The sequence below is a fragment of the Seriola aureovittata genome, chromosome 22 (genome assembly GCF_021018895.1).
Source record: "Seriola aureovittata isolate HTS-2021-v1 ecotype China chromosome 22, ASM2101889v1, whole genome shotgun sequence".
Classification (NCBI taxonomy): Eukaryota; Metazoa; Chordata; class Actinopteri; order Carangiformes; family Carangidae; genus Seriola; species Seriola aureovittata.
In genome coordinates, this window is record NC_079385.1 from 2,954,979 (window position 1) to 2,960,978 (window position 6,000).

Consider the following 6,000-nt stretch of genomic DNA (forward strand, 5'->3'; position numbering starts at 1 on the left):
CCATCAGAGGCAATTCGGGGTTCAGTATCTGCTCAAGGACACTTCGACATGTGGACTGGAGGGGCTGGAGATCGAACCACCGACCTTCTGTGCCTCAGGAGGTAGAGCACTCCTTGAGCACTCCACTACAGCTCATGGTCTTCCTCAGCAGACTGAGGAATCACCATGCAGGTATGGAATTAGTATGCCACATGATGGCAGCTGGGTATCTCCATGACAACAGAGGAAACTCCACTGACCATAGAGGACCGTAAGATATAGTTGAAAGCTCCCTACGAGCTAGAGAGTGTATCTTGAGTTAAGATTTGAGTTTGGGTGAACCAACCCTTTAATTTTTGCAGTGAACAACATCAACATGTGTACACATCTGTGCTGTGAGGGTGTTGGGGTGTTACTGTGAAAAGACACATGAACAGCTTGACGCTGAAGTGCCCTGGCTCTGAAATGTGGTGGTGTATGATACAAAACAAATTAATCATCATGTGATCTGAAGTGTCTGAGGTGAAGGTATTTCATATACAAACACACTACACCTGCAGGACTTATGGCTCCTCTATGAGCCCGTCTGGTTTCTCTTCCAGCTCATTTATCCAACATCTAAACAACAGCTCTGCATGTTTTTACATCTTGGCTGAAAACTCCATGTTTTATGCAATTAAGCAGCACCCTAGTGTTACATCCCCTGCATCTTTACAGATCTTTATACCCCTAATGTTTCTTACACCTTGGTGATTTAAACCCCCCCCCCCCCAAAAAAAAAACACGTTTTATATTAATATTGCTATGTTTTTAAAAATATTTTCCTCCTTCTTTCCAGTTTGTTTAGTCATGATTCCAGCAAAATAGACCACACCTTGGGAAACACCCTCTACTTCCTCCGGCCTCCTTGAACAAATAAGTGACACAGCCAGAGATAACTGACATAAAAAAATTCATATTTTGAAACGTGACTGTGATATCTTTGTTGGTATATGTGTTGTGTTTTATATTATGAGTATTTTGGGGGGAGGCCTGAACCTGAACCTTCTCTCACTCAGTCAGGTTTACTGCATCAGGAGCCACAGAGCTGTAGTCTAATGATTGCTGCCCCCTAGTGAACCTCCTGTCACATCAGCGGAGCAGCAGCTCCTGCTGAGAGTGAAGCTGTTATGATGCTTCCCACGTGGCCCAGCCTGAGTTAACCTCCCAAATACAAAACAAATATCATTCACCAGTATATCTGGACAATAAAAACAAACACAGTATCTTGGGCGCTGTCTTGGATTTTGAAATAATTGTTGCGCAAGTCACCGTTAAATCCCCATGTATCCATGAGTGTGGAGGCATTTTCTCACTGCTGTGTTGTTAGCATCCCCCTTGGCTGCTTGAGTAAACTTTATTTACGCTGTTTGTTTGAGATGGTGTACGAGCGGGTTTGTTTGAAAGGCTTGTCGTCTCTGTCCCGAGCGCTCTGAGTCAAGTTTGTTTGGAATGGCTGTTTACCAGTGCAGCGTTGTGTGGGAGGAGGGAGCTGACAGGACAGTGCTCTGCCAGCTCCGAGCAGAGACGAGGGATTGGATTTCAGTGTGGGAAAGATGAAGGCGAAAGGCAGAAGTGGCTGACAGCAGCAGAACTCCCAGAAATCACAGCACCTGATGAGGAAAAAACGTTTTCTTTTCAAATTCATAATGCCCATGTACACGAAGCCAGGTCCTTAAAGAAATGGTTTTGGACAAACCTTTATTCTCAAGCTCTTATATACTTTTTTATATAGTTTTTCAGATGTTGTGTGGTTTTTATTATTTTTAATGTTTATTGTTCTTAATATTTCTTATTGTTTAGCAGTGAGATGACGGAGGTTTATATAAGAGTTTGCTGTTGAGCATCTAATTTTACTATTTGTTGTTCTGTTGCTGATGTCATGTAGCCACTACCTAGAATAAAGATACAAGTGATTACCTTATCTATTAAAATGAGAGTGTCATGCGTTCGTAAGAGTGTGCATGTTAACATTGCTCATGTCCTGTGTCGCATGCAAGTATTTATACCACAATAGCTGTCAGGCTGCGCTCCCCCACGACCATCTTTCCTGTCTCTGTGCGCTCTGCAGTCCCCAGAGAGATCATGCAGAAATGAGTGTCTCCTTTAACACTGTGGTTACAACCTCTCAACCTCTCAACACCTCACGGCCTGATATTTCTAGATAAGACTCCCAGGAATGCTCCTCTGTTTGCTTGGTTATATATATGATGTAAAAAGATATATGTATTGAAAATCCATATATTCATACAGTTTTGTGAATGTTTTTTTCTTAGTGATGAATCATACCGAATCATCGCCTTGATTTTTATTTGACTTAATGTGACCTCACTGTATTTTCTTGGACAGCAGCTCATGATGAGTGATGGGGTCTAACAAACTTCCTGTCTAAGATGACGCTTTTGTCTGTGGTTTTCTCGCTGGTGTGAGGTGGGCAGGGCTCAGTTGGTGAAAGGTGATGTCATATACATGTATTTCCCTGCAACAATCAACTGAGGGGATTTTTGCATGAAACAAGCACTGTCAATCAAATGTGATCAAACTGCACCCACTGAGGCAGATTGGCAGTTAATACATGAGGATATTAAGCTGAAAGTGTCATTGCTTTTAGTTTGCTTTGAATATTTAATGTTACAGAGATGATTTTTAAGCCAAACGTTTAAACGTTTAAAGGAACCAACAATTTTTAATTGACATTTGAAATGAGTGGAGTTCAGTTTCAAATCAAACAGAGCGGTTAAATAGTCACAGGGATAATACTGAGCCTGTGTAAACAGTTGCATAATGTCTTCTGTGATGATAGCAACGCTTTCTAAAGTCTGAGACAATAACCCCCGATGATGTCATGGTGATGTCATCAGCATTATCTGGGCTTGTGGTTGGAGTTTACAAATTTATAGCAGAAGGTTTGTGTTACAAACTGGGGATGTGGTGCTTGCAAGATAACGTCGTTTACTATGTAGGGAGGCTTCAAAGATGAGTCACTATTAAGCTGCATTATGGGAAGTGTAGGATTCAAATTTTTCTGAGCTTCACCTGTACGAGGGACGGGCGTAGCTCAGCCTCTGCTGCTTCCGATTTTTATTGAAAGTGAAATAGTAGATTGCCAGAGTGGCCCTTTAAATATTGTTTACCTGGATGAGTTTAATTAAACACAATGCTCTTATTATTATTTCATAACACATACTATACATGACTCTGACATATTCTTCTATCTGTGATCATCTTCCCGGGTTGTTATAGGTAAAAACACATTAGCTACAATTGCTGATTTACTGTACACACTATCTTTCGCCACATTTCCTTTGCTTATGCAAAAACAGAGGGTTTCCAATTGCAGCAGGGAAGAGACAGGGAGGTTTGTTTATTTCTACATGATTTCTCATCCACCATAAAAGCATCAGTAGCACTACCTGCATGTTAGTAACCCAGTATAGTGACAGTATCAAGTGAAAACATTTCTGTCTGTCTGAAGCCATCTGCTTTCAACTCAGGGGAACTGAAACTAACGAGTGCAATGCCTGCTTAATGAATCGTTTTCATGTGCTATGCTTCACCTGAGCTGAAGGGAAACCGACTGCTGGAATGGCCCAGTGAAAAGCAATGGTGTGCAAGAGGCCTTCAAACCACTTCCTGTCTGTTGGTTAGTCTACAGGAAGTGACATGGTGGTTGCATCCTGCAGAGACTGACTTTGAGCTCTGATTGGGCTGCATGTTTGAATGATAGAGAATCAGTGACAGGACAGGTGCAAAGCCTGCTTTTTTCTTCTTCTTCTTCTTCTTCTTCTTCTTCTTCTTTTTCTTCTTTTGTGTTCTTAGAAACAAAATTATAGATTAGAAAAGTGATACATAACAACAAACATAAGATAATGAGAGAAACCTAAAATAGCAAAACTGCAACACGCTTCCATATATTACTTATAAAGTCTACCAATGAGCGTAGCTCTGTACCTGTGAGGTCATCTTACACATTACACCTTCAGTGCATGCAACCACGGTATGAGTGCACATGAATGATCCAACTAAACCATAACTGTGTGTGAAGATTGTGGATTAGAGTGAACTCTTCACACATCATGGTCTGTCACAGGGAGGAAAAAAAACCTGTAGGCCAAAACACAAGTGATTAATTTTAGGTTAAAAGCAAGATGAGGTTGCAATGTAACCAGCAGAGATATAACGTGTTAATTAGTGAGCTTAATTTATACTTTCTGCATCTGTGTATTTTCCAGGGATGTAAATTTTGTCATCTGGTCATGTGCTTGTAAAGCGCAGACTGTAAACGTGTCTGTCTGTCCTCGAATCAGGATTTTCACAGTGGACTCAGAGTTAGCAGGTCTAACTGATGTCTTTTCTTCAATACTCCTTACCTCCTATAAACATGAGAAACATTTTATTGACTCACTCCCCTCTCCAGTGAGTGTCAGTTCAGCTCACCAGCAGAGCTACTGCCCCACAATAAACTCCCATAGGAGCCTGCATTAGTCTCATGTTTTATCTGTGAGACATTTTAATGCCTTTGTTCATCATCTGTGATGTGCAAAGATCACATTTCAACAGTGAGAGAAAGTGCAAGTGTCAGCCAGACCTTTAGTCATTCTGGATGGAAATAGACTAGGTTGTCTGGTCCAAAGTAGTTTAATGACTTCAGTGAAAGTCTGCACTAGAGCTGAGAGCGCTGGAGGAGCCAAAAGACATGAGTGCAGTGGAGATCCTAGACCCTGAGGGGCCCCAGGCAAAGAAGCCCATCCAAAAAACTACATGTAGACTATTGGCAGAGGCTACAATTTACAGATGTCCCCTAAATGTCTCACTTGCAGACTATAGGTCGATGCTACAATTTATAGATGTCCCCTAAACGCCTCACATGCAGACTATAGGCAGACGCTACAGTTTATGGATGTACCCTAAACGTCTCACATGCAGACTATACTGTAGGTAGTTGCTATATGTCCCCTAAATGCCTCACATTTACAGACTACAAGCAGAGACTTAGAAGGGTTTTGTGGCAACAGCAGTGCACAGTATAATGTCTTTAATGGAGGTTTAAGGGGGTTTATAGTTGTAAATGCAAAATGTGCAAACATGAGGGGCCATCGCGGGCCCCTTTTCCTTTTGGGGCCCCAAACCTTTGCCCGTTTAGCGTCCCCTGATAGGTTGCCTCTGCAGGAGAGGTGCTACCCTGCCTCTTGCTGCCCGTCTCTACTGCCATCACAGATAGTTTCGTGGTCATTTTGACATTATGAGACAGGACTCACTTTGTAAAGTTGCTGCAATGCTCTTGCTCCTAGCCTGGCAAGCTAGCTGTTCTGGTGTTTGTGTTAAGCTAAGCTAACCAGCTGCTGGCTGACAGACATGAGAGTGGTATCAATCTTTCTATCTTACGGTCTGTGAGAAAGTGGGTAAGTGTACTTTTTCCTTCCCCCTCTGATCTCTGTTACAGCTAGTTGCATCATCCTTGCTGATAAAAAAAGAACGGCAAGACAACATACTGTATCAAAGACTACATCACTGACAGTTACACACACTGACAGTTGCAGAGTTCAAGCTTGTCTGGGAAAGACAACTTTATTACTGTGTGTCTCCTCGTCCTGAGGGGAGAGTTTTGAGAGACACTGAGCTCCTCTTGTCTTTGTCTTTGGAACCAGCTGCCTATCTCTCTGGCAACTTGTCAAGTGGGGTTCAAGGTCAGGAGGAAACTGTAAGGACCAAAACCACCGGTGGCCTCGGTGTGACTCCATGAAAATAGTATTCACAAAGCGGCTGGAGAAGCGTGTTATCTCCTGTTAACAAAGCTCTGGTTGTCAGAAGCCGTGTTTACAGACGAAAAGCGCTGCCCTCCAATCCCTGAGTCTCTGATAAGTGTGTGAGAAAAGTGGGAGACAAGTTGTTGCTGAGTGTTGGCAAAACAAAGCACTTGAAGAAAAATGTGACATCTCATGCTCAGGGGTTTGTTTTCAACCAGGGAGTGATAAGCACTTT